This window comes from Lissotriton vulgaris, chromosome 5 (genome assembly GCF_964263255.1).
Source record: "Lissotriton vulgaris chromosome 5, aLisVul1.2, whole genome shotgun sequence".
NCBI lineage: Eukaryota > Metazoa > Chordata > Amphibia > Caudata > Salamandridae > Lissotriton > Lissotriton vulgaris.
The window spans coordinates 1832466187-1832481292 of record NC_141693.1 but is presented as its reverse complement, the minus strand read 5'-3'; positions in this window follow the sequence as shown (position 1 = coordinate 1832481292).

Sequence of the window (15106 nt, the reverse complement as noted above, 5' to 3'; positions counted from 1 at the left end):
GTTAGCTTTCTGTGTTTCTTTTCCCACCTGGCTAAATCAAAGAGGACACTGTTCCGTGGTAATGGGCGCATGTATGTCACCCAAATAAGAGGGAAAGTAAGGAAGTAGGATAGATGAAAGTCAAGAGGAGAATAGAAGTAGAGGAGTTCCAGCTTTGAGGCCCCCCAGCTATGTGTATTCCTTTCAAAAGCCAACCTGGCTTAGTGTCTGCTCTTAGAATGGCTGTCTCAGTAGGCTTCAGTGAGTTAGGCTTGGATTGCCTGATTCCAATATGGCCGCCTCATTGATTTTAGTGGATTAGTCTGACCACCCCAAAGAGTTCAATGGTGTGTCCCTCAACTTGCCAGCCTTCAAAATGGCTGCCACTCGGCTGCAGCATGCATGGCTTGTAGCTCAGAGAATTCCTGTTTTTCTTTAATGCTGAATGCTAGCTGAATGTAATTTGTTTTTCCTCAGCCCTTACCCTGTCATTCATTGAGCCATGACTGAAGTCCCAGGACACCTTCTGGCTATTCGACAGGAAGACCCCAAGATATTTCAGGCCTTCTGTGGTCTGTGATCGATCCATCCCCCAGCGGCCTGTACCAAGCGTCCCCCACAGAGACCTGGGGCCCGATGTAGGTAAATCGGTTTTTCCGATTTCAAAATACCGAGGCGCACCGAATCGGTACTAAACACACAAAGGAGCAGAACAGGTCTGGGAGTGGTGTGTGACCACAACAGTAACTCGGGGACAGAGGGCAGCATATGTGAACCCATGTTGCTGTAGGTTATGGGAAACATTGAGCTAGTACAAAACCCATCAGACCACCCATGTGGTGGAGTTTACGTCACGTGGGAATTGCAGATCAATCCATATCCAAAAGCGGCCATATAGTGCCGGTATGGGAATGGATGTCGGAAAACTAGCAGCATGTTTGCCATGTGGTGGACTAGACAATGTGCAGTGCTCAAAAAAGAAGTGATAAATAAAATTGACTTCCCAGACTCTGAGTGAACCTTTTAGACAGAAGTCGGTGTGTCAAGGGATTAAAACTACGCCTGGTGAGACAACTACCATATGGCGCTGCGAGCAGTACGGTCAACATGTTTCTGCCTTAAAGGGGAATTTTTGCCCCAGGCATTCTTCAGGACCTAATATAAATCAGCTACTGCAGACATAACTGTAATGATTGTGTACAGAGATGGGATTACTGGTAGAAGGATACATATCCATCAGGACCCTCAGACAAAGATGGGATTACTGGTAGAAGGATACATATCTATCAGGACCCTCAGCATTTAGATGTCCACTTGTGGGAAAGAAGGATATCTTCTTCCTATCAATAAACAAAGAGTTATTGTATAGCAACATTAAATTAAACATACACACACCTCAGCCTCCAGAGAGACTGTATAGACAACACACACCTACAGGAATACTTTTCATTCTGTATATTAAGGAAGCATAATAGCTTGATCACTGCGAGGCATTTCCTCAAAGTGATACTCACCCAGCATTGTGTGGGTGACGACCTCACCTCACCCGGCGACCGCTCGGGAGTATGAGGCCCCGCTCTGTGGTGTAGAAAAAGGGACACAGTGAACACACAGTACTACAGTGCCCCAGCCAATTGCACTACACACAAACCCAACAGAGGTGTGATAAGCACCGAACCGGTATACTGAAATCGGAAAACGAGATGTAGTAAAAAAAAAACGAAAAAATACCGATTCGTTCGTCATCGGTATTGTGATTCGATACGTACCGAATCGGCACGGACCGAATCGGAATGTACTGAATCGGCTACCACCGATTCGGAAATTGCCGAATCGGCACACACCGAATCGGCAATTACCGATTCGGAGGTCGAAATACACCCCCATGGCCAAAATGCCCATAGAAATGCATTGAACAATCCGATTCGGCAAAATCCGATTTGTTAGAATCCGAATCGGTAAAATCCGATTCGGTAAAATCCGAAACAGCCAATGAGGTGTATCCACCCTCCCCCACCCAAGCAGGGAGTGGCTACCCAGGCAGGTGCAGCTCATTAAGAACTTTCTGGAGAGGCAGCCTGAGCTGAACACTCACAGTGAGCAGCAGTGGGAGCAGGAGCCAGAGAACTGTGGATAGCAAGATGGCAAGCAGCAGTGAGAGCCAGAAGGCTGGCCACAAGAGAAAGCCCAAGTTTAGTACCATGGAGCTGCAGGTGTTGGTGGAGGAGGTGGTGAGGGTGCACAGGCAGCTCTTTGGGAGGCTGTCCCTCACTGTGCCGGACAGCACGAAGAGGAGGCTCTGGAGCGAGATTGCTGAGAAGGTCAACTCAGTTGGTGTCACCCCCAGGACCCTTGATGACCTGAAAAAACGATTTTATGACATCCGCAGCCTGATGAAACGCAAAATGGCTGAGCTGCAGAGGCAAGCTGAACTGACTGGTGGAGGCAGGAACCCGGCGCCACCCCTCACTGAGCTGGAGGAACTGGTGTCCAGCACCATCGAGAGGGAGAGTGTGACAGGAATCGGGACCCTGGATAGCTCAGCCAGAGCTACAGCTACAGGTAAGAAGCATGCGCATCATGACACACCCTACCAGACACCACCCCTTTAGACACAATGCACAGCCAAACCCCAGCCCAGTACTGTAACCAACATACAAGAGAAAAGCATCATGGTAAATGTAGGCAGCAGAAGTTGGCAAAATATGGCAGTGCAGAACCACAATATAGAAAACAGTGGAACACATTCAAAGGATATGCAAGGACATGTGCAATGCTTTAATTGTAGTGACTGTAATACATCGGCACTCAATTCACAAATGCTTCTTTATACCTAGGGGCACCATCAGGCGGAGGAACACAAGCAACTGTGGAACCAGCACCAGCAACAACTCCCAGTGCGGTGGCAGGGCCTAGCACAAGTCAGGCTGCCCTGGAGGAGGAGGAGGAGGAGGACAACACCATTGGCCAGGGAAATGAGGGAGACCTGGTACTTGACTACGCATTCCTTCACTCCCCACAAATGTCTGGCACACCACCATTGCTGTTCTCCCCTGAGAACTCTCCGACAACGGCCCACCCTGCACCTACCACATCTCCAGCCAGGAGTATGGTTGTGGCTCCACTCAACCCTATCCAGGAGCAGCGGGTCAGGCCCCAGCCACCACCACAACAACACCAGTGGCACCCCAGCCCACACAGCAGGGCGGCAGCAGCAGTTCCCGGAGGCGTGCCATTTCCAGCACTGCACCTCCGGCACAGGGGGGCAGCGTCTTCCAAGGACTTGAAGGCAGCATGGTCAAAATCCAGCGCATGCAGGCAAAGTCCATCATGGCCTGCCAGCGCCAGCTCCGCCAGCACAACCTGCAGATGGGCGAGATGGTGCAAGGGTTTAAGGCTTTTGTTGACACAAATACGGAAGTTGCTGCAGGTCTTGGCAGGCTGACCACAGCCATCACACAGCTATGCGGCCGACTTGACGAGCACGAGCACGAGCGCAGGCGGGATGCCCGCATGCACAACCGCTCTATTAGCCGCCTTGCTGCTGCTACCGCGCAACTGTGCCAACGTGGGGCTAATATGGAGGCAAGCTTAACACAGAACACCGCTGAGGTCACCAGGGGAATGGCCCGCATAACAACAGCCATGGAGGCAATGATCATCTCCAACACTGTGGCCAATCCAGCCCTGGACCTGGGGGAGGCTGGGGACAGCAGCAGCCGCAGCAGCCCGGCCAGCGCTGTGTCGGAGCCGCGCCGGAGCACCAGGCGCTCTGCAGAAGCCGCTGGACATGCGGAAGGGGGTGAGGCACACCCCAGTGGGGCTGCCAAGCGCACCAAAAAGTAGGCTTGCCAGGGCGGGTGAGGCAACCCGGACCTTTGACATTTGTTTTCTTTACATTGACATTTTCTTTTGTTGCACATCAGTGCAGTAACGGTGTTGCAACATTATTAAAATTTGCTTTTCCTCACAACCATTTACCTGTCTGTGCATCTGTACTCACTAAGAAATAGTTTTCGGTAATCTCCTCACGTCTGTATCTGCCATCACTTGGCGTAGACACCCCAGCAGGTTGTGTTTGTGGCACAGCATCGTCGTCGTCATGGTCCTCGTAGTCAGACAACTCGACCTCAGTGCCCTTCTTCACCGCAAGGTTGTGCAACATTGCACAGACAGCTATGATCTTGCCGCAGGTGATGGGGGTATACTGCCTTGCACCTCCACTCTTGTGCAGGCATCGGAATCTACTTTTCCAGATGCCAAAGGTCCGTTCAACTACATTCCTTGTGCTTTTGTGGGCCCGGTTATACCTCCTTTGGCTGGGTGTGGAGGGGTTGAGGTAGGGGGTGAGTATGAATGAGCGGAGGGCATATGCACTGTCGCCTAGAAGGAAAAGGGGTAACATTACTCACATGCATACATGTATTACACTTAGCTACTTTGTGTTATGGGGGTCTGATGATGTGTCTCACCTAGGAGGTATCCTTCACCAAATTCGCCAGCCATCAGCCGTGCATAGATGCCGCTCTGTTGAAAAATGTAGGAGTCGTGGGTACTCCCTGGGAATTTTGCTACCAGGTCTGTGATGGTGCACTTCGCATTGCAGATCACCTGAACGTTGATGGTGTGCGTAGACTTCCGATTGCGGTATATGTATTCTGTGTCAGCTGGGGGGCAAATCGGAATGTGCGTGCCATCTATGCAGCCAATGATTTGGGGATGTATTGGTCCATCCTGTGTATCATGGCGTCAAGGAATGTGTGGAAGAACCTTGACAGGCTGCTCTGGGTCACCCCTCCTACCGCTGCAACTCCACTTTGATAGCTGCCAGACGCAAGCAGGTGTAAGCTGCATAGCACCTGGACGTGCGCTGGGATGGCGTGTGCCCTTGGGGTGGGGTGGTCCAACAGTGGTTTGAGGTCCCTGATGAGCTCCAGTATGGTGTCTGAGTCCAGCCTGTACCTCTGTAGGATCTCTGCCTCTGTGAGCATGAACAGGGTGATCCTCTGTCTGTAGACCTGTTCCTCTCTTTGCCATTCCCTCTGTCCTTCCTGCTGTAGCCGTAGCCGCCTTGCAATGACATAAAAAGCTGCCATCCTGCAAGTTGCAATGCATTTTGGGTCTATTTTTATGGGTTGGAGTTGGTTACCACCTGATTGTAATCCATGGTAAATACAGAGTGAAAAATACCGATTTGGAGCCAAAATCGGTATTTCTGTGCTTCCCTACATCTCCCTATCTGTCCGATTCGGGGATTTTCCCAATCGGTGATTCTACCGATTCGGTAGGTTATCCGAATCGGCTTATTTCCGAATCGCTGTCTCTACCGAATCGATACATGGACCGAATCGAAATTATTCCGATTCGGTGTAACTACCGATTCGGTACATGGACCGAATCGGATATTTTCCGATTCGATGTCACTACCGATTCGGTACATGGACCGATTCGGATATTTTCCGATTCGGTGTCACTACCGATTCGGTACATGGACCGAATCGTTATTTTTATCCGATTCGGTGTGTTACCGAATCGTTACATTTCCGATTCGGGGTATGTAGGTATCGGATTATTTTCGATTCGGTAGTCATTCCGAATCGGTATTTGTACCGATTTGGACATTTTTCTTTGCCCTACATCTCGATGGCAGTATACCGATCGGTAAGGGCCCAAAATCGGTATTTTCGGCCGTTACCGATCGGTAAAGGCCTACCTACATCGGGCCCCATATGATGGACTTAAAACCATTCATGTAGAGGTCTCTCCTAAGATCTGCATAATATGGAGGATCCTTGTGCCAGATTTATGTGGGTTGGTAATGAAGAATAGGCATCATCAGCATATAGGGTGATATGGTTGGATATTTCCATGGTCCACTCAAAGCCGCAGACCAATGCATTAATGTGGACCCATGCGGGCAGGGGCTCGATGGCTAACGCAAACAGAAGGGGCAACAAGGGGCACCCCTGTCTAGTGCCGCATTCAACGAGAAATGGAGGGGGATATTACCTGCAAGGATGCTGTCAGATCAGTATGCAGTAGCCGAACATACGACAAAAAGCACGGGCCATAGTTCAACCGTTTCAAAAGTATAAAAAGATACGTCCAGCTAACCAAATCGAATGCTTGTCTATATCTGCTATTAGCCAGGCTGCCGGTCAATCCAAAAGATCAACTGCGGCAATTGTATTGTGGACATGCCTAATATTTTGGCGTGTTGCCCGGTGGGGCATAAAACCCTCCTGATCCGGATGGACCGTATACAACATATCCAGGGCATTAGTCTATTAGCAAGGACTTTTGCCAGCAGCTTCACCTTCATATTTAGAAGGGATATCGAGCGATATGAGGTGTGATGTTCCGGGGGGCGGCCTGGTTTTTAAAAATCCCAATAATTTCTGTGTGATTCCAATCAGAGTGCTTGAGCACCACCTGAACCACCGCTTGGATGGTCACCAGGCAATGTGGGCCCAGTTGGGACATGTATGTCTAATAAAATTCACACAGACACCTGTTCAAACCAAGTGCCTTCCCAGACCAAACCTCTGTCAGGGCAGCCGTCAGTTCCTCCAATGTGAGAGGGGTCTCTAAGGACTTTCGCACTGCAGTCGACAGAGCCTTCAGGGGCACATCCTTGAAGAATATCTCAATCTGGGAAGCATTTATAACTTCACTCTGAGTATATAGGGTCTTGTAAAAATTTGCAAAGCTGCTCGCGAACACTGCCGAATCTGGAAGCACCACTGCGTTAATATCGCAGACCGCAGGAAGTTGGGAAGGCATTGCAGTCTGTTGACATAATCTGTATAGAAGTTTCCCAGACTTGTCACCCCACTGGTATATTCTGCTCTGGGAGACCAGCCATGCGCATTGGGCCTATTTCATCAGTTCTCACTGATACTGTTGTTGGGCTAGGCATAATTGTCTGCTTGCTGTGCCCCCACTGGCCTCCTGCCCCTGCCTTTCCAGTTCTAGAATATGGGCCTCTAATTGTATAATGCCATATTTCCGACGCTTACGTTCAGCTGCACAATAGCGAATATCTACTCCCCGGATGGTGGGCTTCATCGCTTCCCACAGCATTTCCGCGGATGACACTGTCACAACATTGAGAGTAAAATATTCCTTCAGGGCTTTATGGACATGAGTCCGATTCATTTGATCCTGCAGATGCCATGGGGATAGCCATCACCGGAATGGGGGTCTGCATGGGCAGATTAAGAGTCAGATAGCCATCGGAGATTGGTCTGAGAGCCCACAGGGTAATATGTTGGCTTCTGGCACCCTATATGTGAAGCTCCGTGGCACGAAAATGTAATCAAGCCTAGAGAAGGATTCATGGACTCGGGAATAGAAGGTACATCCCGTACCTTTGGAGTGATGCAATCTCCATGTGTCCTTCCATCCCACTAAGTCCAGTGAGGGTTGCAGCCGGGATACTCTTGGTCCCCCCAGTTCTCCAGAAAACCTACAAAGCAGAGATTATTCCTGCGGGCCCACTCCACTGCATCCTCCACTCATGTAGCCAGGCCTTTAGCATGTTTTTTGAGGGTGGATACTTTCACCTGGAGAACAGAAACGGCATCCTCCACACCAGAGACTCTGGCCTCCGCCTCAGTAAGGTGTTCCACTGCACTGCGGAGATCTTTCTTGACGCAGTAAAGTCACATCCAAGCCCACAGCGCCAATTTTAGCCTTCAGCACATCTCTAGATTATGTGGTTGCAGCCAGCAGAGCAGCATTATCAGGTAGTGAGTTAGGATCTTCCCCCGGTGTCAGTGATAAGGGCCCCTGCCCTGGTAAAACGGTCCATGGTGCTCTGCTTTGTCACATTACCAGTGGGTTTATCTTTGGTCATGATTGAATCCCAATATCTACCGCAGGCTGCTACAGAACACCTTACTTATGCAGATTCCTCTTTCTAGGTGGGTCCATGCCCCTCACCAAAGTCTACAGGGACCCAGGCCTCCAGACAGATAGTGTCCGACTATAGCTACAGCCAAATCAGGAATATGTTGCAGCTGTAGTCTGTGTGTTAGTGATCCAGCATGTGTTGACCAGGGATTGCCCTCCCTAGCCGCAAGTCACACCAGGATCTGGCCTGGTCGCCTCTGTGGTCCAGACACGGCCTCTTAGCTGATACGGCATAATACTGGGGCCGCCGGACCAGATCTTCTGCTGCCCGCAAACAACGCAGCCAGGTGGGAGCCACTCATTTCCTGCCAGCCACCACTAGTGCTGTGCAATGGATAACATGCATGGTATCCCTGGTTGCTTAGCAGCGATGGTGCATGTCTGTCAAGGGCATGTTAGTGGTATGCTACATGGCACATTGGTGGTGCACATCAGCACTGGATGAAGTGTATGTTGCTCAGTATTGTGCATGTAAGGTGCGCACTGGAACTGTTGTACATGGAAGGCACAGAAACCTGCAGGTGCCAATATACATATTGCATCATGCACTTGATGAGTACAGGGGCTGCAAAGTGCATCTGTGTGATTTACCTATGTGTACCTCAGTAGCATTTAATTTTATTATTATTTTATTATTAATGTTATGTGTGAGAAATCAGGACCTGTATGCAGTGTCCCTCCACTTTTTGCCCCCATTTTGACTACTAGGTGTTGGTTGTCTGACTCTGACTGCACCTTGGCTCTGCTAACCAGACCCAGAGCCTGCCATCTGATTAACCCCTTCAGCGCGGCGCAAATTTTTGCGCTGTGCTGAAGGTTCTAATGCGAATGATATACGTATTAATTATTCACAATAAACAGATAGTCAGACATAATCTGAAAAAACAAACAAATGGAGATGTATTGTTAGCTAATTCTGCTATAAATGCAATGAACCCAACACAACAGTATCAAGACAAATTATACTGCAGTTTATTTACATATTCATAAAATTGAACAAGAGGAAAAAAGGAAAGTTGGTGCTCAAGTGATGAGAAGGAAAAGCTGTAGGCAAAGGTTTAGGATAATTCAGTGCAACAAAGAAAATATTTTACATTGCACATATAAAGCCTACCCATACAAAGTATATATACACTATTATACAATGGGACAAGGGGGGATGGTATAGGCTTTAGGAAATTAAAAAAGGGGGGATCGTCGACGTTTCGACCCTGGCGCAATACGGGAAAATCACGACCTCTGCTGCGGGTCTTCTTCAGGACAATTGGGGGGCGGGGGGAGGGGGAGCACCACGAAAAAACTGTAAAGGTGTAGCAAGGCCAGATCAGTTGGGCGTTACACCTCTGACTAATATGTTCAGTTGAGAATCAGTTGATAGGATGGTGTTGAAACCGAGCAATCGATATCAATCGTGCCTAGTCTGGTAAAACAGTAGACATTTAACCGGTTGCTGAAGGCGAGGAAGAAGTAGGTCTAATTCAGGAGGACCTTTAATTTGGTCGTAGGTCCCTGTATTTAGTACTGAGAAGCCGTAAGTTTAAGGTTAGTGGCTGGTTACTGTAGACTCAGTCCGGCACATCCCGACTCTCACATCCGGGAGAAACGAACAAATTAAAGGTCCTGAATTAGACCTACTTCTTCCTCGCCTTCAGCAACCGGTTAAATGTCTACCTTTCTCCTTCTTGGATTTTGGAAGAATAGCGCTGTCTGGGACATGAATATGCCACACTTTGGAGGAAGTCTTCATAGCTGAGGGTGGCACCCGGCATCTCATTGGTCAGTGGTGCCCCCGGGCTTGACACCTAAGAACAGTGAATAAATATGGAAGAGTTGCCATGCAACTCAGATCTGCTGCCTAAAACAACAAGGAGAAGAAGAACTGAACTGCTGAAACCCTGAACTGCACCCAAAGGACTGTGCTCTGAAGGACTGCACCTGCAGAAAAAAATTGGTACTACAGCCGTAAGGAATTTGCCTGGCTTCTCAAGGATTAAGGAGTGGACTCCCTGCAAGTTAAGGTTGACAGAGCCCACCTGCATCATCTCCATCAAGAGGTCCCCATCCAGAAGTGAATCCAATGGACCTTTAAGGATTTGGCCAACTACATTGTGGGAACTGTACTCCCAACATCCCAGGGACCATCTCAGTGCTTCTAGACCTTTAGAGTGGTGTTTTGGACACTTTGAATCCACAAAAGGAATTTCTAAAAGATGTTCCAGAAGTTTGGAGAAACATTTGGAAAGAGCTCTACGAGTTGACCGACTCAACATCGAGTGTCAAGCAGACTATGGCGAAAGGCAACCTAGCCTGGATTTCAGGTTTGTCCCGCTGAAAGCTCCAGAGCTCTAGACTTCCAGAAGTTGACCGGATGCTCCCACTAAACCAAGCCGACAAAGCTGCTGCAAGTCTGGCATGCTGGACAGGCCCACTCGATATCAACAGAAAATTCTCTAGTAAAGTTTCTAAGTGCAAAGGTAACATTTTGACCAAGGCTTTCCTCTTAGTGTATCCGACCAGGGCTCAATCGCGGTCGGCCTTGTACTTTGACTGTGTCCCGGTCAAGCGTGACCAAATATCCTAAATTGGCACTTTTGGTTAGAAGTACTAGGACGTCGGCGAAGATGGCGGTTAGCAGAAATATCACTTACTCTGCATTAACCCACATTAAATCGCGGTAAATCGGCGCGCAACAGTACAACAGTTTGAAGGTTTATTGCTGTTGTTCACAACAACACTCGCTCTTACAGCAATACTTCGGAGCACAGAATGTTGGGCTTGGATAATGACAACGAGGAAAAGGGCGCTGCAACTGAAGCGCAATCAAATGACATGTGCAAGAGGCAACAAGCGGCACATTTGAGCAGCACACCTGAGCGTTTTGGTAACAAGCGGAGCAGCTGAGCACTAACCGCCCCAATGTCTCGGCAGTTCACTATGGGCTAACACGAAATAGAGACAATATCGGCACTGCTGTTGTAAAATTGACCAGAGCGAGGGGCGATCGGCGTATTTGAGGGAAAAAACTAATAATTGCTTGCCCCTACCAGATAATTGCTTGCACCGAACAAATCTGATAGTATGTAGGTTGCCAAATGTCCTTGTTCTGATAAATGCTAATTTGAACCCTGTGATGCATCTTGATGCCTGACTACAAAATGGCTGCTGCCATAGGGAAGCATAACCTTAGCTTCAGGCTTGCCTGACCTTAAGATGGCCGCTACTACAGAAAGATCTTAGCACCTCCAGGCACTTCGAGGCCAGTATTGCCTCAAGCCTGTGCTGCTGGTCCTTGCTGCTGTACTGCTCCACCGTGTTCCCTCAGGTCTTCTTGGAAATTGTGTCATCAAACAACACTGTTAGGTCCTATTACACTGCTGCACCAGCATCGTATTAGCTTCGTACCAGCTTCGTACCAGGTAACCAATAGGTAAACTATTAGGTAACCAATAGGTAACCAATAGCCAGACAATTCACCTACCGCACTCTGAACCCCTGTGCTCTACGCGATAAACAGTGGTTACACGCAACAGCAGTTAGGCGTAACCAACAACCAGCAGGCCAAAAAGTCTACAAGCCTACATGCCCACAAGCTACAAGCGGGCTGCAAACCAACCTAAGTAGTAGTTAGGGCCACAAACAGTCAAGATAAACGGCGTGGCAAACTATACGTTTACTTCGCGAACCAAGCGAGCTGGTCAGGAAACACGATCATCTCAAAAATGCGTGACAAGGAAACCTTAAGAGACTCAAAGCTGAACCTCCAAATCCCGATTCGCCTACAAAAGGTAAACGCGAAATTAACGCAACCATGGACACCATATTAAGCAAACAGGTAGAGTTTCATGATCTCGCAAAGTCAACGAAAGAAGAAATCTCTGCAATCAGGCACGACATTAAAGTTACTAACGTCAGATTATCTGAAACGGAGAACAGAATTAGCCAACTAGAGGACACAGAAAATAAAGTATGTAAATCCCTCAAACACCTGACCACCACTACAGACTCTCTAACAAAATGGCCATCAGGGCTCGAAGAAAGGAACAGAAGAGGGAATTTAAGAATTTTCGGAATATCGGATGGGGAGGAGGATCCCTCTGGATCCTGCATCACCTTCTTGGAAAACTGGTTCACACAGGCAACTAACTTGTCCTTTAGCAAACCTCTGGAATTTGACAGGGCCCATCTGGTCCCAACTAGAATTGCGTCACACCAGAAAATACCAAGAACAATTGTATGCAAACCTCTCCGCTACCAGCATGTAGAGCAGATCCTGGCCTTTATGCGCAAGAACAACCATATCTAGTGGAAAAACAACAGAGTTTCTATCTCTCAGGATTACAGCAAGGAAACAGTAGACACTAGAAAAGGGTTCCTAGCACTCCGTCCAAGTCTACGATATTTGAACTACTAATTTGGCTTTGCAGGTCCAGCCAGATTCCGCGTATTGATTCAAGGGTCTCCACACTTTTTTCACAGACCCACTACAACTAAAAAGATTCCTCGATGGACCAGATAAACCCTCGATGGACACAGCAACCCGGGGTCTTCCAACACAGGCTCTTGAGCTCCTTAACCTAGCTTAATGCTCTAATGTCTAGATGTGACTGTCTGCATGCTCTTGAGCTAGACCACATGCTCAGGGGCTCACTGGCTAGTATTTTTTCTATCCTTAAGCAAAGGTGATCTGCCTACGCTGATGACACCCTGCTTGTGGTCTCTTTGACTCAAGCTCGGGTCGACGCTGCCTCCAACTTCATGTCCTGCCTTCAAGAACTGGCTGGGTGGATGGCAAACAATTGTCTGACGCTAGATGGTACCAAGACCAAGGTGCTGGTGATAGGGAAGGCTCTGTCAGTTTGGTCATCGGCTTGGTGGCCCCAGACGTTGGGCTCTACCCCTACACCGTACGAACAAGCGAAGAATCTTGGGGTATGGGTGGATAACAAGCTTTCTTTTGATTACCACACTATGCGGGTGGCAGGCGCCTGTTTCCGTATCTTACGGGGTTTATGGAAGACCCTTGACACCCTTCCCATGGCATCCAGGAAGATCATGGTGCATGCCTTGGTGACTTTTCGCCTGGATTACTGCAATCTCCTGTACTTGGGTGCAACTGACAAGTGCATACGGAGAATGCAGTGTATCCAGAATGCAGCTGAGAGATTAGTTCTTATGCCAAAAGAACACTGGCCTCTTTGGAGAGAGTGAAGTTTAAGGCCATGTGTGTGAGTCTTCGGATTCTACAGGAGAAGGGGCCTTTGTATTTGCACGACCTTCTCACTCCATATGCACCGACCAGAATGCTTAGATCAAGTGGGAAAGGAAAGGTGCATATCCCCAAAATTATGAGATCCAGGATGGGCGGCCGCTCTTTTTGGTACTTGGCGGCCCAGTTGTGGAACACTCTCCCTCAGAGTCTCCAGTTGGAGTGCTCTGAATCCATCTTTCGGAAAGGTCTGAAGACCTATTTGTTTCCTGTGGTCTAATTTGTTCTTTTACCAGGTTACTGTGGATGCTGCTCTCTTTTTTTAGTTGTTACCTCAGCACGGGGACACACTGGTTTATTGTAACCAGGCGCTTTGTAAATGCAATTATTATTATTACAGCGAGTCCTGCAAGACCATTCATACACATTGTGAGGATAAAAAACTGCATGAGATGATCTATATATGTAATGTATACTTTGAGGTATATTTTTTATACAGGTACCTTGTTTGCCTTCCAAAAACCAGTAGCAATCTCATATGTGAACGATGCACTTTGCTGTGTTGCAAATGCAAAATAGGTATCAGAAGTGTCATATCTTTCAGCTTGCACTCTATGCTTGTCTCTCCTCATATCACGTTATACAAAGGTGTGACCATTAAGCTGAGTATTCCCTATGTAAACAACAAGTTTTTTTACACAAGTATCATGCCCTGTGTATCAAACCACTACTCAATGGTGATAACCTTACAATCATACAACATTATACATTACCTTTGTGGCACACACAACCTGGTGTCATATAGACGCTGCTTTTCTATATACTGTGTTAAGTTAGCATGAGTTTATTAAATGTTTTAACAACATATTTTCCTTTGGCTTCAGTTTACACATGACACATAATTGTTATTGTAGCTTTCAACCTAGACGAAAGATGTGATTTATTTGAGAATAATATGTTATTGCTCTGATATCAGTCGTGCTTGGTACACTGTCTGAACAGTGAGTGCTAAACCCTCTAAGAATAACCTAACACAAGGTTGCTGGGAGCTCTGATCCTCGTACCACTAGACATAACACAAATATAGTTGTTGCCAACATTGGGCTCTAAGCGGGTTTAAGATAGAGTTACTGAGAATGCAAAAACACACTTGATGGTGCTTCGCATGCAGAGAGCTGGTAGCTGATGATGTGATCTTCTCCTACTGACATTTAGAGGTATGGGCCCGCCCGGCTAAAACCCAACTGAGACCTTCTTAGATATAATATAGTATGCTAAATAGGGTGCGCGAAATATAGGTGATACAGATTTCTATTGAATTTTGCATTATAATATGCTATCCCCGTTTGCTTACTATGGATTAGTGACTATGCTGATAACTCTGATTTTTATAATATGTATTCTGGTATTATATAAGATACTGCGTTTGAGAACCTTGCATTGAAAAATAAATATTTCAAACTTGCACGTGTCTTCTTTTACTCCCCGATCTGGTTTGAAATGATTATAGATCAAAAGAGTGTTCATGTGTTCCACGATACCTGAGGTAACCTAAGTTCATGTTCTGGTTTGTCTAAGTCATTGGGAGTTTGTTATGACCAATGAGACACTGTAGCTAGTTCGGTAAGGGGATTTTGGACACTAAGGTGGGTTTTGGGTCACCCTAATTCACCGATGTTCTAGATCTCTATGCACAGTTCTGTGGGAGAACGGAAACCCTGCTACATGGCGCCCATACGTTGTTGGCCTTATATCATGACACTTGAGTAGTATATCATTCAAACCTTAACCCCTTCATTCCCGTTTCTCAAAAACGGTGGTGTCGGAAAAACCTACCTATTTTTGAAATAGGTCTTTTCAAGCTTGAATCTATCTAAAACGGTTTCCTTGAATTACTACCCAGTTGTGCTACAAAGTAATCTTTGTTTTTTCACGTTCCTGTGCAGTCATGGCACAAGCCGTGGACATCCCGCAGCATAGTCGCATTGCGGTGCGTGATCATTTGCG